The sequence below is a fragment of the Tasmannia lanceolata genome, unplaced genomic scaffold (genome assembly GCF_043159265.1).
Source record: "Tasmannia lanceolata isolate RefF3 unplaced genomic scaffold, GAP_Taslan_0.1 ptg000003l, whole genome shotgun sequence".
Taxonomy (NCBI): Eukaryota; Viridiplantae; Streptophyta; class Magnoliopsida; order Canellales; family Winteraceae; genus Tasmannia; species Tasmannia lanceolata.
The window spans coordinates 3,378,819-3,403,200 of NW_027518680.1; the positions used below are offsets into that span (position 1 = coordinate 3,378,819).

The window sequence follows — 24,382 nt, forward strand, 5'->3', positions numbered from 1 at the left end:
TTCGGTTGGAAATCCTGTAAAATCACGGAAACATATGGAAAGTTATGCAAATGATGGAATCTAAAGATGAAACTTTAGGAAATGCTAGAATATCGTACATGCACCACATTTCACATGCAATTCATATAAATATAATTATGTAATACATACTGATATCGTATACCACTATTACACTTACAATTTTGGTTTACGCATTTTGGTTATTTCGGTTTCGTTTTTGGTGAGGATGGAAATGGAAACATTTCGGTCGTTTCGTGTTGGTTTTAGTGGAAATTTAAAACCATTGATGTAACCCTTACAATTTGTAACCAATAATTTACAACAGTCCTTTAATGTTTAGAAAACTATACTGAAATCATATCCATTGCATGTCATTCAGTTTGTTATGATCACGGAATCCATACTGAAATTAACTCCCTCCATCTGTTTTCCATTATCCTAATACAAGTAGATATTTTTTGAATGGTAATACAAGTAGATGATTCTCATGCACTTAATGTTTTTAATTTTTTTTTGTCTGGTCTCCTGATTCAAAGACGATATTTCCCCTACAACTATCAGATTATTCAGGAAATTCACAGACACGATCCTGACGTGAGCAGCAGGCCGGAACTGCTGGAGATTGAGAACCAGCTCACACCAGACGAGGAAAGAAGCTACGCGATTGCTCAGCTTCCAAGAGAAACATCAAAGCACACCGGATTTGCTTTTGACTCGCCAGGTTACGAGTCATTTTTTGCATCACAGGCAGGTGTTTTAACCCTACAGAGAGCATGGGATGTAGCTCGTAGAGCCAGTATGAGGTCGCGACAGAGAACACCCAGAAAAAAACTGAGTTAAAACATGTACATTTTTTACATTAACCCCTGATTGTGTAAAGTTATCTGTGCCATATCCTTCTGGTCTCACTTTATTTTGTTCTTCACTTTATTTCTACTCATTTTTATCGATGCTGTTATTAATGTTGCATTAAATCTTTACGATCCAACTGACCCAAAAATGTGCATTCATTTGTATTATAATTTCTGTAGATTTGGGCTGAAAACGCTTTAACAGCATTTGATCTGAATATTTAGGTAAGTTTATTAGTTTCTAAGTGTTTGTTTCTGTTTTGGGTCTATTGCATTTTGCTTTTTTGTCAAGATGTCTTTATTTATTTTTTGAATGATGATCATATATTAAGAAAGGATGAAAACTCCCAAGACCTAGATAGTAAAAAAAACAACAAACAAAAGAAGGGAGAAAAGGGAAACAAAACAAGAAATAAGGATAAAGACAACCAAACAAAAGAAACAACACCCTCAAGGAGGTAGATGATCAAACATCTCCAAAGACAAATATCGAAACTCCGAAGCAAGCAAAGATGATCCGTTTCACTATCGGTTGACCTATACATATGCCCAAAAAAACATTGGTGTGCTTTTCATCCGTGTCCAAAATCTTCTCAATAGTCCTACCTAGCCTCTCTGGGGATAAGAGATGTCATATCTCTAACCTGATGGATCACATTGAGTGAATTTCATCCACGATTAGTGAGTCTAGGAGAGCTTGGATCTCTCTATGGGCTGATCTGTATGCATGCTGAGATAGTTTCTACTTTTTGCCCTTTTAAAAGATTTTGTTAATTAAGACTCTTATATAACATTTGGATTTTACTGAGTTTGAATAGGATTCAAGTTTCTAAGTTGCTTTAGAAGTACTGGGCATCTCTCTATATACTGTAAGCCTCATGGCCATAGAATATAATGACTCGATGGAAAAAATACAATATTACAACCTTAAAATTTTTGTGGGTGTGATGTCCTTGGTCATGCCTCGGATCTCCTTCAATGTGATGCCCTAAGAATCCATTGATGTGATGCTTTTTGTCTTGTTGGTGTGAGTTCAACACAACTATCCCTTCTATACTATTTATCTAAGTTATTTAGAGCTGTTGATACTTTGTTTCTGCATTATGTGTGCTTCCAATCCTTGGTTTTACCTTTCTTCTCTATCGTGCTCAATTAGAGTTTTAATTTTCATGTTTTCTTCACACATGCCACTTTATTTTCAATTCAAACCCCACAAACTGTTTGACATCAGTTTCCAACCTTACGATCAGTTCAAAACCTGAGTTTTCTGTTTTATTTCTTAATGATAACTCTGTGCAAGCCTTGGTATGACTTGGTACTGTTCTGAAAATTTTAGATCAAATCTGGAATGTTAGATTTGTTGTCCATTCCTGGATGTATCCAAAGTTTTAAAGTGATCTTACTAAACCAAACTAAGCCAGGTTGAACCGTTCTTGACCCCTAATAGAATTGAACCTAGTTTACTGCTCAAAATATTGCACACGACCAGTTTTCCATTAGGCTCTTTTACTGCAATTTTGCAATTAAAAACTCCCTCCTGTCTTTAGTTTGGAGCTACAACATTAGAGGAGAAACACTGCTAAGGAGAGGAATAGGAAGAAGGGTGAAATTGCAAGAGACAGAGGCCATGCTTGTTCTACTTCCTATAAAAAATGACTTCCTAAGGAGTTGTTTTGAGATATGAAGGGGAGATCATGTCTATATATATGTACCACATATATGCATATACGCCTCTATCTATGCATGAAGTCCATGCACAATTTGTATTATCACCATAATAATCAATGTAGAGGACTGCATGAAGTCCATGCACAATCTATATATGCATATATTTAAAACAGGAGCTTATATGGTGACATGTGGGAAAAAAAAGCAAGGAAGAAAGCTCGAATCCCCGCCAAACTCCAAAAATAGTATGAAAATGACCGAATCTGTTTTGGAATTGTTTTTTATCAAGAGGGTTGTCTTGGTCATGATCCATTACAAATCTGACCGTCCACTGGTACTTTAGATGTCAATCAGACCGTCTGGATCCATTCATACCCTTTACCAAATAGCAAAAACACTTTGAAAATGATGAAATCCGTCTGCCATTTTCGCTTTCCTCTTTATTTTCAAAAAGGAGTTCTGTTTTAGAAGTGTTTTCCATCAAGAGGACTGCTAGCAAAATGGAAACCTGTTTTGAAAAAAAGAAAAGAAAAAAAAAGGGGCATCTTATATCGTGACACAAGGGCAAAAAACAAGAAAGAGAGCTCGACTCCCCACCAAATTACTGTAAAATGACCAAATCATCGGTCATTTTCGATTTTGCCTCTATTTTCAAATAACAGTTCTGCTTTTGGAAGTGTTTGCCATCAAGAGGACTGCTGGCAAAATGGAAATCCGTTTTGTTAAAAAAAGGGGAATCTCATATCATGATGATGTGCATGAAAAAGGAAAAGAAAGCTCGAATCCCCACTAAACTCTGTGAAAATGACCAAATCGTCTGCAATTTTCAATTTCATTCTTATTTTCAAAAAAGGAGTTCAATTTTCCATGGGAAAATTCTCAAAAAAAGGGATTTTTAATTGAAAATCTCAAAAAAAAGGGTTGAGTTGGCTAAATTCTTAGAAAGGAGTGAAACACATCCCAAGGCATGTTTTAAGACAAGAATGCCCTTGAGTTGCTTTTCCCCCCACCTTTTTGAGAAACGGATCCCAATGCATTTCACAAACACTATTCTTTAACTTTTTTAGCTTCTTCTTTTCAACGCCAAGTGTTGAAAGTTCATTGCCTTTGGTAAAACCCCATTGTAGAGCTCCCTTCTAGAATGAATTCAGCCCATTTTTTTCAAAATGGACTATACATCCCATACCATAGGATGATCCAAACTGCCCAATTGATGGGCCACAACATAAGTAGGTTATGCCCCAAAATTCATTTCCATAGGATGGTTCTAACCATCCGATCTAAAGACGGGTTTAGATTATGGAAACTTCAAAATGGATAAATTCACCTCATATTTTTCAAAATGGACTGTACAGCCCACACACCATAGGATGATCCAAACCGCCCAATTTATGGGCCACAACTAGGGCTGGCAATTTAACCTGGAAATCCGAGGATCCGCCTCGTTCCGTTCGGGGCGGGGATTTCCTGAGCGGGGACGGGGATTTTAAAAATTCCCCGGTGCGGGGACGGGGAGGACCTTAGCCCCGCCCCGATTCATTACTAGTACCTTGCGTCATAAAAAAAAAAACTTATTTAAAATTTGAAGATCTATCAAATGATCATTTCATTTCCCAAAGGCTTTCACGAGCAAATTAATGAAGAAATATATAAATATGCATTTTCCATAAAAATATGCATATGATTTAAGTTTGTCTTATATTCTATATGTAAGTAGTTCTCACATTTCTTATTTCATTGGGCGGGAATTGTATGGGGATTTTTTCCTTGGCGGGGATGGGGATTAGATTTGCCCCTGGGGGCGGGGACGGGGACGGGGAATGCAACATCCGACCCCGCCCCGCCCCGTTGCCAACCCTAGCCACAACATAAATAGGTTCTGCCCCAAATTATTTTTCCATGTATGATCCCAATCGTCCAATCTATAGAAGTTTCCATGATCTAAGTCCCTTTTTAGATCGGATAGTTAGAATCATCCTATGAAAATGATTTTTGGGGCACAACCTATGTACGTTGTGGCTCATCAATTGGGCGGTTTGGATCATCCTATGGTATGGGCTGTATAGTCTTTTTTGAAAAAAATGGGCTGAATTCATTTTAGAAGGGGGCTATACAATGGAGTTTTACCAAAGGCTTAATTCGATCTTTTTACCTTCTTCAAAAAACAGGTGCGAATTTGCCTTAATGGGTCGACCTGAAAGTCCACCTTTTTACCTTATTCACAAACATGTGTGAATTTGCCTTAATGGGTTGATCTGCAGGTCGACCTTTTCACCATATGACCAAACAGGTAGGAAAAGCATTTATGGGTCAACCTGCAGGTCGACCTTTCCACCATCCCGTCAGATAGGTTAAAAACATATGAAAAGGTCGACCAGTTTTTTTGCGATTTTTTTAAAAAACCAAACGTCGTTTGCAGAAACCACTCCCCATAAAGACCTCTAACACACGTCCCCCCATTACAACTGTGCGTTTCCTCCCCAAACCCTAAATCCCTCCACTCCCCTCCCTCCACCATAACCTTAAGATCAATTACATCTAAAACCCTAAAACCCTTCTAAAACCCTCCTAAATCCTTCCACTCTCCACCCTCCACAAAACCCTACCTTGGAACCACTATTTACACCTTGGAACCACTACATATTGGTCAATAATGGTTCCTAGGTATAATTAGTGGTTCCGAGAGTTTAAAACCCTATAAATAAAGTCATTCTCACTTTTTATAGTGTTTTTGAGTGCATAACTTTTTGTAATCACAATTTAAACTCTCTAAACAAGTATTAGGCCATCTAAACTATGAACCACCATAAGATCTGAGTGTTTAGATAACCATTTAACCCATTATTCATAAATTCATTGCAACATTGACACCCAATGAAGTACTATTAGATTGTGTGAAGCAATATTTCTACTCTGGAACCACTATTTATACCTTAGAACCACTATTTATAACTTGGAACCACTACATAATGGTAAATAATGGTTCCTAGGTATAATTAGTGGTTCTTACGTATAATTAGTGGTTCCTAAGTATAATGAGTGCTTATGAGTGTTTAAAACCCTATAAATACAGTCATTCTCACAAGTATTAGGCCATCTAAACTATGAACCACCATAACGTCCGAGTGTTTAGAAAACTATTTAACCCATTGTTCATAAATTCATTGAAACATTGACACCCAATGAAGTACTATTAGATTGTGTGAAGCAATATTTCTACTCTGGAACCACTATTTATACATTGGAACCACTATTTTCACTCAAAATAGAGTATGAACTCGCCTAGGCAAAGCCTAAAATCAACAGAACATCATAATCTGTTGGGGGTTCCACGTGAAACCAAAAGATCCCACATCGGAAAGGTTGAAAGATGTGGATGGGCTTATAAGGATTTGGCCACCCTCCCCTTAACGGCTAGCTTTTAAGGGTGAGTTCTACCCGAATCCCCCAAGTGCTATTAGAACCGGGGCGTGGTAACCCTGGTGTACCTCCGAGGACGGAATAATCCCTCGGGGAAGAATCTCGATAACCCCGGTATGCCTATGAGGATGGAAAAATCCCTCAGGGAAGATCTCGTAATTCCCATGTTCCTACCAGGTGGAGGGGAAGATTGTTGGGGTTCGACGTGAAAGCAAAAGATTCGACATCGGAAAGGTTGAAACATGTGGATGTGCTTATAAGGATTTGGCATCCTCCCCTTAACGGCTAGCTTTTAAGGGCTAGTTGACTAGTATTACCCGGATCCCTCATGATCTCCCTAATAACTCAACTTGTGCTTGCTTTTAAAGTAGAAGCACTTAGATATTTTTAAGCAAAACCCTATACAAATACAAATTTATCCAAAAAATGAAAAATACAAAGAAAATATTCTAAAAAATAAATTCATTTGCTATTTCGTACCCCCCATCAATTGGTGGTAAGATCTTTCGATTGATGAGTAGACCTTTCAATCAATGAACCGGTCCTTCGATCGATGGTCCATCTTATCAATCGATGAATCAAGTTCCAAGATTTGATAAAACATGGGCTCCTCTTAATAGGCCTCCTCAAGGCTTGCTCTTTATTCCTCTCCAGGCCTGCATCATACTCCTCAAGGAGGAAATTCAACTTTGAGTATAAAGCACTCTTCTCCAATTTTTTTTTCATTGAATCCTGCAGGAATTGAACCTATGAATTTGCCATTTATGAGTTGGACGCTTTGATCATTCGGTCATGTATGCTTAACAGAAATCATTGAATACCGTGAATAACCAGACTCCAATTTTAAATTAAATCTTTAGGTGAATCAATGAAACGTGAATCAATGAAACGACATCAATTCAAATGTGCAGTGCCATGGTTGAGTATTCACTCCTTAAGGGTATGCTCAATCCAATGTGCTGCCTAACCTAAACACATTTTCCTCAATCTTACGCTGGATTCAAGGAAGCATGTTGAAAATCAGACAGGGAATAAACTGCTCTAACAAGGCAATATAGATTGAGGACCATTGAGATTGGAGTGAAATATCACCATTATTGATATATATAATTATCTCCTCGCTGTTTGTCCATGGAATATACTTGTTCATTTTCTAATATTTGAGATATAGCTGACATTTGTTGAATTGAGCATGAAAGATCTTTCTTATTTGCGAGGTTAAAAGCCGTTGAGGTTGTTTCACCTCTTTCATGCCTAAGTGTGTCATGTTTTATAATTTCAACCCTTACACAAAAAAGTGAAGGACTGATTTCCGTGTGATGCATTTGTCATGGCGATTGGCGGATGTGAAACAATCTAAAAGTTGTTAATGAAAAAGCAAGAAATATTGACAGCAAACAATCAAGACGTCGAAGAGAGTGTTAAATTTTGAAGAAAATTTTTTCTATTATTCTTGGATGCATTACAATCAAGCCCAATGAGTGTTTGTATAGAGAACACTCAAGAAGATAAACATAGAAAGAGATATGACATGATTTGGGGAGATAATCCTAATCTAATCTTGTTACTTAATCTAGCCTACTTCCTTAATCTACCACCTAATCAAATCAATCTAAACTCCACCCCAATCAATCTACGATTTGATTCTATTCTCTAATATGCCCCCTCAAACGTATATGGATTGGAAATCGATATACGTTTGATTACAATAGATATCCCCAAAAAGAAATGTAAATTTTTTTTATGCACACTGTTACGATTGATGTCCGCCTGTTGTTGGTATTGCTGAATATGAATTGCCGCATGTTGTTGAAGAATGTGTCGCATGAAAGATGAGGCGCACAGAGTCTCAAAGAACTGAATTGGACTCGAGCCGGAATGGGCGAGTCTTTAGGTCGGTTTTGAATACCGAACCTTCTGAAAATGGGTCACAATGGACCAATGCCTCGATAGGCAAAAGGATGCCTCGATGGGCAAGAATGGGCCTCGATGGGCAAGACATCATAGGTCGGCAAGTACCGATACTCATAGGCTAAGGGGATCAATGTTGGTCAGGACGGACGGACGGACGATCGGCCGTCCACCTGAGAACGGAAGCACTTGTGGAGAGGTCAAGCCAAGGTCGTTGGCTCTGATACCATGTTAAATTTTGAAGAGAAGATTTTCTATTATTCTTGGATGCATTACAATCAAGCCCAATGAGTGTTTATATAGAGAACACTCAAGAAGATAAACATAGAAAGAGATATGACATGATTTGGAGAGATAATCCTAATCTAATCTTGTTACTTAATCTAGTTTTCTTCCCCAATCTACCATCTAATCAAATCAATCTAAAATCCACCCCAATCAATCTACAATTTGATTTTATTCTCTAACAGAGAGAAGAGAGAGGAAGAAAACAAAGGAGGATATATAGGGAATTTGTGGGGGCCGAATGTCTAACCCCACAACTCTCATTGTTCTTTTATTAGATATTGTCTCCTATAAATATGGAATGACAAGATGTCATTGGTGATGATGAGTCCCATCATAATACACCATAACACATTATTCTTAACAAAAAAAAAAAAAAAAAAATGCTCCTCTAGTGAGGAATTACAAGCGACAAAGATAGTAGTGACTTATATTCTCCTCCTTGAAAGCATAAGGAGTATTAGTAGCTTAGGAAGTAAAGTTGGCTTTGATGGCTTCCACAGTTTGTTTGGCTACTAGGAAAGACTTTTCCAAAACTTCATCAGGAATAGTAGGATTTGAAGCAAAGAGGGAGAGTGGAATGAACTGTCCTCCTGGCAACTGGCTATTAAAAAATGCAAGTGCTACTGCTTTCCCCTTCCCCAGATTGTAATTGAAGTGTATCAGCCCCCTAGGAAACACAAAAAGATCTCCAGCCTTCATGTCCTTTGAGTAGAGAACATTATCAGTGGTCACAAACGCAGCATTCACTCTTCCACTTAATATATAAAAGAGCTCAGTCGCTCGAGGATGCGTGTGAGGGGGAACGATCCCTCCTCGATTATAGTCGATACGGAGGATTGAACACCCTTGAGTGTTGAGCCCAGGGTAAGTCGTGGCATCGGCAGGAGTTAAACCAACCCCAAAGATGTCTGTTGTGCTGGCTTCTTTGGCTATGAGTTCAGAGAAGAAGTCGTCCGACATTACTGTAGACGGATTCTTGCAGGGGAATCCATTCAGAAATATATTTGTGGCGTTTGGTTGTCCAACACAGATGTCCTGCAGAGGATCAGGGTCTGCTGCATAGCATGAATGAAGGAGTAACACTGATAAGGAGAGGATTAGGAACAAGGGTGAACTTCCAAGGGACAAAGAGGCCATGCTTGTTCTACTTTAATTTCTTCTGAAAAATGATTTCTCAATGACTTGTTTGGAGATTTGGAGGGGAGATCATGTCTATATATATACAATACATGTGTCTATATATGCATAAAGTCCATGCACCATCAATTTGTAGACCCAATTATATTGTTACCATAATAATCAATAGGGATATGCTAGGGAATTTTGCAGAAAGGCATTTGCTGGCTGACTTTTGCTTGAGAGAATAGCCACTTCGGATGCATTAAATTAATAAGACAAAATTTGCTGAAAGGTGAGCCTGCGTGGCTATTGTCTCCTGCAATAGTAAGCCATGATTTGGCTTTGGCAGAAATTGCCTAGCAAATCCCTATAAGTCATGATTAAATTTAGACTAGGCAAAGAAAAGGGTAAGATGTCTCCCTATTTATTTTCCGATTCTGGTATGTGTAAAGAGGAGGTAAAAGCCAGACAAGGACCGTCTATGATATTCCTTAAAACAAAAACAACAATATCAGTTCTTACGTTTTACCCCATAAGAATGGGTGTAATTAAAATGGAAAATTTTGATTAGTGTAAAGACATAACCCTGAATACTTTTCTTCAGTTTCTTAGGTTACGTATACAAGTCCTTACGCTTTACCTCTAGCGTCTCTGTTTCCTTTTCTATACAACACCTATTTAAAGAGGGTTGGGTCGCTTGGTGTTGCAACAACATGTTATCCAAGAACTCATCTATCAGGTGATCTGAGCCATCCGATCAATTGTCTAGAGACGACTGGTTAATACTAAAAAGGAAAAAGCCTAATGACAATATGGTAGATTTGTCTTATCAGTGCATTTTTTGGCCCATGGTTCAACCATCTTTAATCAAGAGAAGACGTTTTTTCTTGAGAAAGCTAAAATGGCTATAAATGACTCTTTCTTTAATTTTTGATCGATATAACATAGATATATTCTACATCGGTTTGGTCCATAGCAACTGCTTAGCAGTCTTCATGCTTTGTTTTTGTAAGTGTTTTCCATTCCTTATCATCGTTTGTTTTGCTTCTTTCTACTTAAAATGGGTTCTAAAATAAATTTTACATGCATTTTTAATAAGTTAAAATATGGGCACAAAATTGGTTTTACATTGGCATGTTTCTTTACACGTAAAATGGATGCTAAACTCACAGGAGCCCTTAGAGAAACCGGACACAAGGGCTTCTCCAAATTACTGAAAAATGCTCACTCATACGTAAGCATTTTACGAGGAGTCGAGGAGGAGTTAGCAAGAGCTACTCACGACGAAAGCACGTCCTGCCAAGGGGATAACTTCAAATCCTGAAAAGGAAAAATTTTCCATTGAGAAAAAAGATAAAGAGGCCGCCCAAGTGATCCTAGAAGTTGAACCAAATGAAACATGGCAAGAAGTTCGTAAGAAAAGTTAGCCAAAACGCTCTCAAAGAGCCTAACATATCCCATCCAAATTAGCCGATTATGTAAGTCAGAAGTAATGAGCATCTTGATCTCTTAGGCTTAGTGTCTGCTCACTCATATGTGTGTTGAGCCTTGGTTCATCCCTTCCTTGCATTTTCCAAGTTAGGGTATGCTTTGTGCTTTCTTTGTATCTTCTCTATTTTGAAATAAATCGGTAGGGGTCCCTGCAAAACCCTAGCTTACCCATAAAAAAAATACTGTTAAATGACCAAATCATCGGTCATTTTCGACTCTACCTTTATTTTCAAATAACAGTTCTCTTTTTGGAAGTGTTTGCCATCAAGAGGACTGCTGGCAAAATGGAAATCCGTTTTGTGTAAAAAAAGGGGAATCTCATATATATCATGATACGTGCAACAAAAAAACATAAATAAGAGACCTTGAATCCCCACCAAACTTTGTGAAAATGACCAAATCGTTTGTAATTTTCAATTTCTTCCTTATTTTCAAAAAAGGAGATCAATTTTCCATCAATAAATATTATATGAAAATCTATTTGGATTAAAATTTGACAAGGTCTCGATCAGTTGGCTTTATGTCAGCTCACCTGTCCAGTGATGCTAGACAAAATAATATCCACCAAAAGTTTTCTTATGTATGATACTCATGAAAATGTAAACCGTAGCATGTGGCCTTTGGCATCCTTACCTCTCCCCCTCTAGGATTTTATTTCAGGCCCCCTCTCTTCTCTTCTAGTATATATCTCCTTTGTCTTTGCAGACGCATTGGTCCATGGACCAATGCGTCTTCTATCTAGGCTGGTTGGAATGATGGACTCAACTTCAAGCGGAGGTTCGTGCTCTTCACTACAGTATGGTATGAGCTTATTTAGGGATCAAATGTAAGGATTTGTAATCTCTTTTTGCTTTTAATATAGTAAATTTCCGTAAATTAAAAAATAGTCCTTGAAGACGCAATACCAGTCCAAGATAATTCAGGCCATGAAATCAGTAGAACACAAAATCACAAACATCACAATCATGTATGCACACCCATTTTGATGCTTTTAAAACTCAGAATTACTGATCGTTGGAGATAAATTGATGTCCTTATTAGATGTAGGATGACTTCTTAGTTAGTAGGGTCTGAGCTAGTCAAAGAAATCTAGAATCTTATTTCCTTAAGTTATGTAAGTTAGAGTCCTAGTTGAATTAGAAGTTTGTTAGTGGGAGGTGTAAGGAGTTATAAGTCTTAGAAGGAATTACAATTAGTGTTTAGTAGTTTAGCCTTAGAAGGAGTAGGTAGGAAGTGGAGTTTTGAGTTGGTTAAAAAGTCAGACAGAAAGGGAAGATGAAAACTCTACATGTATTGACTATACTGTACGTGAAGGTGTTTTCTTCCATCACTTTTCATTGTTTAATAGCATTTGATTTTTTGGACTCAAGGACATATTCAAGGTAGGAGGCTGTTCCCATTGGCGTGCATCCAGCGTTAATTGAATAGAATTCTCAGACGAGGGTGAGGGTGCACCGGGGCACGGTGGGTTAAGGACTTGGGGTCAATGGTTAGAGAAGGAAGAGGAGGATTACTAGAGACTTGAGAGAGATGAATGACAAAAATACTTAAAATAAGATTCGTATGGATTATTTTTATGAAAATACCCTTGAAATAATACTCAAAGTTATAAAAAAAAATGGACTAATAAAATAAATTGGGATTTAGGATTTCCAATGGGTGTTTGTTAGTTGATTGGGTCCGATCAGAAATAATTTCGGATCAAATATGTCCATAAATCGTGTTTAGATACTGTCCATTTAAGTTGGATCCAGATGGTCCGTCGACCATCTAAGTCCATTGACACCCTTAACCAAGTGCCCAAAACAATGTGAAAATGGCCAAATCGTTGGTCATTTTCACTTTAGACTTTATTTTCAAACCGGAGTTCTGTTTTGGAAAGTGTTTTCCATCAAGAGTACTAGCAAAATGGAAACCTGTTCTGTACCGAGAAAAGAAATCTTATACCGTGACACGTGGCAAAAAAGGAAGAAGAGAGCTCAAATTCCCACCAAATGCCAAAAATATTGAAAATGACCAAATTATCAGTCATTTTTACTTTAGTCTTTATTTTAAAAAAGGAGTTGAATTTTCCATCAATAAATATTGTATGAAATTATAAATGGATTACCTGAGCCATTGACTCAAGCCAACATAATTTAGACAACTCGACAAGGTTTTAAATTTCGGTTTCGGGGGTAATTTTGGAGACAGCCGAAACCGAAATTTGGTAAAGACGCACAAAACGTGGATTTTTTTTGTGGGAAAGGAATAAAAAATTAATATTTTTTTTTCAAATTTCGCCGAAATTGACGAAATTTTCAAAATTTCGGCCGAAAAAAATTTGGTACGTTTCGCCAATTTCGGATTTCGGACGAAGTTTAAAACTTTGCAACTAGATGATGAATTTCTATTTCACAACATGCGGATTTCTAAGAGGTAAAACATTACAGCTTAATTAGATCACCCTCCTTTGGTTTATCCTTGAATTAATTTTCGTTGTTCCAATGTGCACAATAGATAATGCATAAAGAGGGATATTTTTTTCTCTCTAGAAACAATGAAAAAAATAAACAAAAGAAAGTGAAAGATAAAAATCAATGTGTCACGCCCCAAACCCCACCCTGGGCGTAGGACATGACATCGCCATACACCTGCGAGACAAGTCCCACAAATGTACAAGGCTACAAAGCAGATAACAAAAATAACCTGGCATTCATAATTAAAATGTACATCAAATTCAATCTAAGCGGACCCATCAGAGTCAAGTCAAATCTCATCTCTCCCCAAGAGTCAAACAAATAAATAATAAAGTCTTTACATTTTATTCAAAGTACTCACTTCCTAATGAACGGAAACAAATAAACTAATTTCCGAGTCAAAGTCAAATTCCAGAAATAAGCATCCTGCTCACCGTTAACCTCACGAGGATCAAAACTTAAAAACGATATATAACCACAGTCAGCTGAAAAGCTCAGTACATAATTACGCACTACTCTAAGCACAGTCTAACAAGACAAGATTCAATGGGGTCAAGTAACAGAGCCAAAATTGAATTCACTACTGAACAGTAAGCACAAAGTAGTGTAGTGTATGTCAAATAAGGTTCTGAATCAAAGGTGCAATAATGCAATTCAAAGTCTAAGTTCGGATCAAAGTCGGAGATTTCAGAGTTCATGTACAAAGGCTTCAGAGTTCAAATACACTTCAGAGTCATCGGCATGATTAAGAAGACATGTTATTGCCTTTAGAACCCATTGGAGTGATGCTTTTGGTCTTGTTATTGAGTCCAACACAACTAACCTTTATATCCCATTCACCTAATTATTTAGAGCTGTTTATAATTAGTTTTTGCATTCCTTGAGATTCCAATCCTTAATTTTAATTTGTTTCTCAGTACATACTCCAATTACAGTTTTGGTTTTCATCTTTCTTTACCTATGACACTTTATTTTCATTACCAGCCCCACGAACTATTTGAGATCAGTTTCCAACCTTCCGATTACTTCAAAAACTATGTTTTCTTTTCTCTTTCATATTGATAATCCCATGCAAGCCGTGATACTGTTTTGAAAATTTAAGATCTTAGAACTGTCATCCATGGGTTCCTTAAAGTTCTAAAAGGGATCTTACTAAACCAAACTAATCAAGGTTGAATCATTCTTGCACCCCTATTAGAATTGAACCTAGTTTACTGCTCAAAATATTGCACACGACCGGTTTTCTCAAAGGTTCTTATACTACAATTCTCCAATTAAAAAATCCCTCTCATATCATTTTACATCAGTGTCTTTAGTTTGGAACCTAGTGTCCACATGCTTCATGGTTTATTCACCAAAATACGCAATAAGGTTGGTGTTTCCTTATGATTTGTTAATGGTATTATTTTTTATGTAGGATTCTCGATCACCAAAAGTGAAGTAGCAAACATTACTTCTTTTTTGAAATGAGGCACATATTATTATTAAGGAGGGGGAAACCCTAAGACCGAGGAGGTCAACAAAAACAAAGTAAAAAAAAAAGTACAACAACAAATATGAAGCCAATATTTAAGGGGAAGATAATCAAAATTTTCCCAATTAAGCTTACTCGATTCACCCTAGCTCTCACAATCCGGTCTGCCTCACTGCACTATTGGTCGAGCGACAACATGCTGAAATCGGACCAAATGCCACTGCACTTGATCTAGGATCTCATCAACCAACTCCGTGAATCACTATGGTTGAGACTTGCTACCGTTCAACCATCTAATGGTGTTTAAGGAATCTACCTCCCCAATTAGCCTGCCCAAGAGACTATTATCAGTATTCTCGATGCCCAGAATAACCAATGTCGCCTCTACCTCATTAGAATCAATGAACCAAAGGGGCATGAAAAATCTCTGTCCTCGACCTTAAGCAATCGATCATCCAACCCCTGCTGGCCTAGGATTGCCAAAACTTGAGCTATCAAAATCTAAGTTTAGCCAACCAGGATAAGGCGAAGTCCATCTAAGAGAAGCGGGCTCCACCCTGTCTGATCAAAAGCATATCTCCTTCCAACAGCTATTAAGATTAGAGCTTGAATAGAATTTGAAGGGAGGGAGGATCCTCACCCATGATCTTGTGATGGAAAGGACCTGTGAAAGTGAATAAGGGGCCCTTAGATAGATTTTTGAAGAGCCTAGCATTCCTCTCCTTCCAAAGGATCCAAATGGTGGGTAGCATCTCCACTCTCCATAGAATCCTTCTTGATAGGGTACGAAAAACAGCAGCTAATTAGATGTCGACACGTGGCCCCAGATGGCCCGACACCTGTCCTGGGGTAGGTAATCCAACCACCCCAGGTCTCCCACTATAAAAAGCCTCTCAAGGCTCAGAGTAAAGGGTAATAACTTCTGAACTACCATTCTTAAAAACTCGCTCTGCACTCCTGCTTGTACTGACTTGAGTGTCGAAGGGCATGTCCGGAGTAACGACTCCGGGTTGGTCTTCTGACCTCGTGTGCTCTTGTGCATGACTCAGCTCCTTCACTTCGGCTCTTCGGGTCCTCTAGCTCAGCTCTTACGTCACTGCCGTATCTGTTACCGATTTTAGGCATAACACTTCCTTTATAAGGCTAGGGCACTAGAAACCAACTTTCCAAAAAAATCAGCCAATCGATGAGGAAAAACCCAAGACATCCCAAAATTTTAAATGAAACCAAACCTCCCTAACGAAGAGACAATGACCATTCCTCTGCTCATGATAGGCAGTTCTGCTTGGAATCATTAGGATTTGCAGAAGAGCCAGAGAGCTAGGAAGTTCAGTGAGAAGATGATAGAGGCTCTTGTTTATTAGGAGTTAGGTTCTTTTGTTCACCTTTCCTTAGTCTCTGCTTTTAAGGATAGGTCTTGTTGTTTTACTTCTTTTGGTTTGTATCCCAATTCTTGGAATAGGGTTAGAGTTTGTGAGCTAATTGTTTCATCTTTCTAATTTTAATAAACCGGTAGGGGTCCCTGCCAATCCCCAGCTTACCTATCAAAAGAAGAAGAAGAAGAAGAAACAATGAACAAACAAGTGATTTATGTCTCACCATCTCCCGCACAAAGGGCACATTGATCAATAATCCACATCTGACGGTTGTGGTTCATCATGAGGATCTTGTCCTAGAAGGTTTTCTAAGAGGGGCTAGATCCTAGATCCTGAAGTAGCTAGCATACCTTTCTTATGTACGATACTCATGAAAAATAGTCTCTGTCTTTTGGCATCCATCCCTCTCCCCTTACAGGATTTTCAGGTCACCTCTCTTCTCTTTCAGACGAAGGATTTGTAGACGCACAACTTGTCCAAGCTAATTCAGGCCATGAAATCAATGGCCCAGTTCACAATTATCACAATCATGTATGCAACACTCACAATTCTTGCTTTTGATTCCCTGCAACAAATGAAAAGCTTAAGCTAATGATCATTTTGATCTTTTCAGTTAAAAAAAAAGTGAAACACTGATTTCTGAGCGATGCACTTAGTCATGACAGGTGAAACAATCTCAAAGTTGTTAATGAAAAAGAAAGAAGAATTACTGATGCAAACAATCAAGACAGTGGGAGGGGAGAAACAGAGGAAGAAGGGAAGGGAGTGTAGGGAATCTGTGGGGGATGAAAGTCTAACCCTCAACTCCCTTTATTTTATTAGGTATTGTCTCCAACAATATTAAAGTACAGGTTGTCATTTGTGATGATAGATCCCATCATAATACACCATAACACATTATTCTTAACAAAAAAAGGGGTTCCTCAAGTGAGGACTTACAAGTGACGAAGAGGGTAGTAACTCACATTCTCCTCAAGGTGAAAATTAAGCAGAAAAACCAAACAAGAAGATATAGTACATGGAGAAGTAAAAGGACTTATAATAGCTTATGAACCTAGTTTGGATTTCATTTCTTTCACAATGTGTTCATCTACTTGGAAAGCCTTGGCCAAAACTTGATTAGGAATAGAAGGATTTGAAGCAAAGAGGGCAAGGGGAATGAACACTACCCCTGGCAACTGGCTATTAAAAATTGCGAGATAAACTGCCTTCCCCTTCCCCGCATTGTAAGCGAAGCGTATCAGTCCCCTAGGGACCACAATAATCTCTCCAACTTTCAAGACCTTTGTGTACAGAACATTAGCAGTAGTCACAAACCCAAATCTCACTATTCCCTCTAGTACAAACACCATCTGATTTGCACGAGGATGTAAGTTAGGGGGAACACTCCCACCGGGGGCCAAGTCAATGCGGTTCATTGATACCCCTAGTGTGTTGAGCCCTGGGTATTCTAGGACACTGCCACTAGTCAGACCGAACCCAAAGATGTTTGTTGTGTTTCCTTCTTTGGCTAGGCCATCGAAGAAGAAATCGTTCGATTTTACTTTAGATGGGGGCTTGCAGGCGAATCCATTAACAGATATTTTTGAGCTTTCAAGTCTGCAACACAGAAGTCCTGCAGAGGATCAGAGTCTGCTGCATGACATGAATGAAGGAGTAACACTAATAAGGAGAGGATTAGGAACAAGGGTGAACTTGCAAGGGACAAAGTGGCCATGCTTTTTGTTTTGAAATTATGGAGGGGAGATCATGTCTATACAAAGTCCATGCACAATTTGTAGACCCAGTTATATTCTTACCATAATAATCAATAAATATTATAAGAAAGAGATTTGCTAGCGTCCATGTCCATCATAAAAGGCATTGCTCAGATGGTCAGTCGCATGTCAGAGCAGCCACACAGGCTCAATTTTCAGCAGATTTTGTCTTCATTCATGAGGTGGATGCTCTGACATGCGACAGAAGATCTGAGAAATGCCTTTTGCGATGGACCCGTAGCAAATCCCTATATGAAATTATAAATAAGGGATTTGCTACGCAATTTCGCAGGAGACAACAGCCATCTCAGATGAATTAAATGAATAAGACAAAATCTGCTAAAAAGAGAGGGTATGTGGCTTTGCCAGAAATTGCCTAACAAATCCCAATAAATAGATTAAATTTTGACGGAATGATGTGGCAACAGGAAAAGGAAAAGAAAATGGACAGATGTCTCCCCGTTGGTTTTTACGAAAGAGTAGGAAAAAGCCAGACAACGACCGTTAATCTTCTTATTTTTTTCTTCCAAAACAACAATATCAGTCCTTACGTTTTACCTCTTAAGATTGGGTCTAATTAAAATATGTTTTACCTCTTAAGGTTGGGTGTAATTAAAATTGGAAAAACATGATGAGTGTGAAGACAAAACCTGAATTAATTTTCTTCGGTTACGTACACTAGTCCTCACGCTTTACCTCTAGCATCTCTGTTTCCTTTTCTACATGACACCTATTTCAAGCTGTATTCGCCCAATCAATGCAATTTTTGGCCCATGGTTCAACCATATTCATTCAATAGAAGAATCTGTTTTCTATAATAAAATTAAATGGCCTATAAATGACTCTTTCTTTAAGTTTCGATTACAACAGATATACAATCCACAAGGGTCTGGTAGAAAGTGTAGGAAATTTAACCGGTAGAACTCACCCCTAAAAGATAGCGGTTAGAGGGAGGGTGCCCATTCCCTTATAACCCATCCCCATCCATTTCACTCATCCGATGTGAGGCTATTTGTTTTTGCGTGAAACCCAAGCAATCTCCCCTCCTTGTGGAAGCAATGTGGACAATCTCACCCCTCCACGTGGCGGCAAAGTGGGAAATACGAGATACTACACCGGTGTTTCCGAGATCTTCCCTGAGAGACATTTCCGCTCTCAGAGGTAAATATGGGCTACCATGCCGTGAGCTCTAATACCATTTGTAAGGGATTTAACCGGGTAGAACTCACCCTTAAAAGCTAGCTGTTAGTGCGAGGGTGCCCATTCCCTTATAACCATGGTTTTAAATTTCAACCGAAATCTGAAATTTCGGACCGAAATTTTGGGTTTCGGTCGGGACTGACACTGAAACTTTTCGAAACCGAAACAAGCGAAATCTACCAAATTTGGCTGAAATTTCATAAATTTTGGCAAAATTATTGATAAAATAATATTTTTTTAATTCCTTTACCAAATTTCAACCCGAATTACCGAAATTTGGGCTGAAAAAATGACATTTCAAGAACTTCTACCAAATTTCAGCCGAAATTTTGGGATTTCGGCTAAAATTTCGGTTTCGATGAGGACCGAAATTTAAAACCTTGCTTATAACCCATCCCTATCCATTTCACTCATCCGATGTGGGACTATTTGCTTTTGCGTGAAACCCCAACCGAAAGCAACTGCTTGGCAAGTTAGCAGTCTCCATGCTTTGATTTGGTCTTTAGCTAGAAAAATTGCACAAGTCAGTTGTCAATACATACTTTGAAAGCTAGTCAAATGACGCGATTTGTTCTACCAGAACCTTGGACTGAATATTTCCTGTTGAAACACAATTCATATCCATTTCTATTTGTTTTTATCTTTAGTTTTGCATCTTTCTACTTAAAATGGACCCTAAAACAAATTTCATGCCCATTTTTAAGTAAATAATGGGCGCAAAATTTATTTCACGCCCATTTCACATTGATTCTGTCAATGTAAAATGGGCATAAAATAAATTTTACAGCCATTTTTACGTCGAAAATGGGCCTAGAATTTGTTTTACGCCCATTTTAGGTTGAAAGAAACAAACTCCGGGGAATAGGAGCCTAATAGAAAATATCTCTAGAACGGAACTCCATTTGGGTGAACAAAATGATGCCCAAATGACAAAATACCCTTATTTAACAGTTGAATTTTAAGAAGAAAAAAAAACCATTGTCATTACTAGAGTTTGAATAGGATTCAACTTGCTAAGTTGCTTTAGGAGTCGCCCACATCTATCTATATATTGTAAGCCTCATGCCTCATGGCCATCTACTACAATAATTTAATTAAAAAAATTGAAGTTTTACAACCTTGCAATTTTCGTGGATGTGATATCTACAATTCTTAGCATGATGCATTGATCTACTTTAGTGTGATGCCCTTAAAACCTATTGGTGTGATGCTTTTGGTCTTGTTGCTATGACTCCAATAAAACTATCCTTCCTATCCAACTTATCAAAGTTATTCATGCAATACCCGGACTCATGTAAAAAAATTATGTATGTATGTATGTATGTATGTATGGGTGTCCTTATCATGTTAAAGTGTCGTTATCAAGCTTAGGATTAATAACTTGGATTGGGTAAACTGGCTGGGCTATTAGCTCATTATGTGGATTAACATTTTCATATACTCGGGAGCAGTAAATCGTTGGCTTGGGGGATCCCATTGAAGGGGTGGCCATTTGTGAAAAGTTTATATTCCAGCTTTATTTGTAGCTTCATTTACTTGGACTTCTTATTTCGAGGTGAATGTAATAATGTTAAGTGTGGTGGTAGAGGGATGAGTAGAACCCTCATATTATTACTGGTTTAATCTTTGATTTAGTTTTATTTCTGCAATTTATTAGGAGCCTTGTTTCTATGTATGCAATGAGTGGAGTAGATGCCTTGCATGTTCGTGGCTGTTGCACGCTCCGGACGGCGGATCCCAAGTCGGGGTGTGACAGTTAAAGTGGTATCAGAGCCGTACCTCCCGCAGTACGGTGTGCCAGTGAGAACGCTAAGCTCTAACAGGTGGATTGTAAGATCCCATACCGGAAAAGGAGAGAAAGTTCCTGGGCAATATATCTGAACTCTCCTTCTCCTTGTGTAGAAGCATTTTCAGAATCTCCAAGAGTTGGGCCCCGCAGAGTGGGTCGGGTATGGTTAGTGATGCGGGAAAACAAATCGAGGAGGGTGGAAAAACCAAGGGTTGGACAATATTTACACAGTGTGGTCGGGGCGTGACAATTTAGAGCTGTTTATAATTTGTTTTGCATTCTGTAAGCTTCGAATCCTTGATTTTAATTTGTTTCTCCATACATACTCCAGTTATCTTTATGTATGACACTTTATTTTGATTTCCTGCCCCCCACCAACTATTTGAGATCAGTTTCCAATCTTCCAATCAGTGCAAAATACACAATAAGGTTGATAGTTTACTCACCAAAATACACAATAAGGTTGACAGTTTACTCACCAAAATACACAAAAAGGTTGGTGTTACACAAGGTGAGCTTGTGTCATTATCAAGGCAGTGCAGATATCAGTAGCCTTTCACTTTTGTCTTTATTTTCAAATAGGAGTTCCCATCAAGAAATGTTATATGATTGTAAAGGGATTAAATTTTGGCTAGGTCTAGGTCAGTTGCTGTTACGTCAGGCCATCTTTGATCGATGGTTCGGGTTATCAATTGATGAATCAAATTCCAAGATACAAAACATGGACTCCATTTAATAGACCTCCTCCTGGTTTGATCTTGATTGCCTCTCCTGGCCTGCATAATACTCCTCAAGTAGGAGAAAATTCAACTTCGAGTATAGAGCACTCTTCTCCAATCATTTTTCATTGAATCCAACAGGAATTGAACCTACGATTTTGCCATTTATGAGCGCTTTGATCATTCATCCATGGATGCTTAACAGAAACCATTGTACACGGTGAATAAACAAACTCCAATTTAAATGAAATCTTCACAGGAATCAATGAAACATGAATCAATGAAATGACATCAATTCAAATATTTAGTGCCATGGTAGAGTGTTCATTCCTCAAGAGTTTGCTCAATCCACCGCCTGACCTAAGCACATTTTCTCAATCTTACGCTCTAATCAAAGGAAACATATTGAAATAAATGAAAAGAGAGACAACAATCAACATAGGCCTACGGTTTACCATCCTAGGCTGCTTCACAAATTCATATTCAAATTCTAACAAGGTAATAAATAAATAAATAAATAAATAAATAAATAAATATATATATATATATATATATATATATGGAGAGAGAGAGAGAGAGAGAGAGAGAGAGAGAGAGAGAGAGAGAGAGAGAGAGAGATTGAGGACCATTGAGATTGGAGTGCAATATCACCATTATTGATTACTCCAAAAGCTTAAGCTGTTGGAGATGGCATTATTTAATCTTTTATAGTTTAACACTCCCCCTCACGTGTGGCCCCTCTTTTTTAATTTTAGGGCTGGCCTACACATGGCACATGTGGCTGCTCTTTTGTGTTGGCCATTACATGTGGATTTTTACTATCAAAGATTTTCACAATTGCTCTGATACCATGTGAAACTACAAATTACACCAAAAGCTTAAGCTGTTGGAGATGGCATTATTTATTCTTTTATAGTTTAACATTGATAAATAATTAGCTCCTGTCAGTGTCAACAAACATGGCATATACTTGTTCATTTCCTCATGTTTGAGATATAGCTGACATTTGTTGAATTAGGCATGAAATATCTTTCTTATTTGCAAGTTTAAAATGTTGTTTCACCTGTGTCACCCAGAAATCAGCCTTTCACTTTCTTATGGAGGAGTGAGATTAATCTCACAAAAAACAAGTTTTTTAGTTTCAACCCTTCACAAAAAAGTGAAAGACTGATTTCTGAGCGATGCATTTGTCAAGACAGATGTGAAACAATCTCAAAGTTGTTATTGAAAAAGCAAGAAGAAATACTGAGAGAAGAATAATCAGGACTTCGAAGAGAGGAGCGAGGAAGAAAAGAGGAAGGATAGGGAATTTGTGGGCATTGAAAGTCTAACCCCCACAACTCTTCTTATTCTTTTATTAAATATTGTCTCCAATAATATGGAACAACAAGTTGTCATTAGTGATGATGGGTCCCATCATAATACACCATGACACATTATTCTTGACGAAAATAAAAAGTTCCTCATGTGAGGAATTACAAGCGACTAAGAGGGCAGTGACTTAGATTCCCCACCCTCAAGCAGAGAAGGTAGGAAAAATACCAAACTATAAAAGATATTCTATATAGAGAAGCATAGAGAGCATTAGTAGCTTAGGAAGCCAAGTTGGCTTTGATTGCTTCCACCGTTTGTTCATTTACTAGGAAAGACTTTTCCAAAACTTCATCAGGAATAGAAGGCATTGAAGCAAAGAGGTTAAGGGAAATGGCTGATGTTCCTGGCAACTGGCTATTAAAAAATGCAAGTGTTTCTGCTCCTCCCTTCCCGATATTGTAATTGTAGTGTACCAGCCCCCTAGGAAACACAAAAAGATCTCCAGCCTTCAAGTCCTTTGAGTAGAGAACATTATTAGTGGTCACAAACGCAGCATTCACTCTTCCCCTTACTACATATAAGAGCTCACTCGCACGAGGATGCACGTGAGGGGGATTGGTTCCGCCGCGAAGATAGGTGATTCGGTTAAGTGATACCCCAAGTGAGTTGAGCCCTGGGTAAGTTTGGGCATCGCCAATAGAAAAACTAATCCCAAATATTGTTGGGGTGCCTGCTTGTTGTAGGCCGCTGTAGTAGAAGTCGTTCGATATTACTCTTGATGGCTTCTTGCAGGGGAATCCATTCATGTATACATTTGTGTCGTTTGGGAGTCCAACACAGAAGTCCTGCAGAGGATCAGGGTCTGCTGCATGGCATGAATGAAGGAGTAACACTGATAAGGAAAGGATTAGGAACAAGGGTGAGCTTGCAAGGGACAAAGAGGCCATGCTTGTTCAACTTCAAATTCTCCTGGAAAATGATTTCTCAATGAGTTGTTTTGAGATATGGAGGGGAGATCATGTCTATATATATACCACACATGTGTCTTCTATCTATGCATAAAGTCCATTCACAATGGCCTCTTCTTTTTCTTCCGAAAACAAACATTGGAACGCCTAAGATATTCCTTAAAACCAAAACAACACTATACCTCCACTCTAATTACGTTAATTCCGAAAGTGGAAGACCCAAAGGACTTTTCTGAATATAGACCAATCAGTTTGTGTAACTTCTGTTATAAAATCTTTGCCAAGATTATTGTAACAAGACTTGCCAAAGTTTTGCCTAACCTGATTTCTCCAGAACAGGGAGCATTTGTTAAAGGAAGATGCATTTCAGACAATATATCAATTGCCCAGGAAATGATGGTGGGAGTAGGTAGGAAAGTGCGAGGAGGTAATGTAATGCTCAAAATTGATATGGCCAAGGTGTATGATAGATTAAATTGGGATTTCATGCAAAAAGTGTTGGCGCGATTTGGATTCTCGGAGTCTTGGCGAAAGCTCATCGAAGAAGCAACCCAGAAGTGCTGGTTCTCAGTGGTTTT

The 24,382-nt window shown here is 38.2% G+C and overlaps 3 pseudogenes; all 3 read right to left on the reverse strand.

Annotated features, from left to right (window-relative positions):
- Nucleotides 1–8,603: 8,603 nt before the first annotated feature.
- On the reverse strand, nucleotides 8,604–9,275 carry LOC143859233 (germin-like protein subfamily 2 member 1 pseudogene; annotated as a pseudogene).
- A 7,500-nt stretch (nucleotides 9,276–16,775) lies between these two features.
- LOC143858698 (germin-like protein subfamily T member 1 pseudogene) lies at nucleotides 16,776–17,774 on the reverse strand (annotated as a pseudogene).
- Nucleotides 17,775–23,114: 5,340 nt separating this feature from the next.
- LOC143859240 (germin-like protein subfamily 2 member 2 pseudogene) lies at nucleotides 23,115–23,783 on the reverse strand (annotated as a pseudogene).
- Nucleotides 23,784–24,382: the final 599 nt, after the last annotated feature.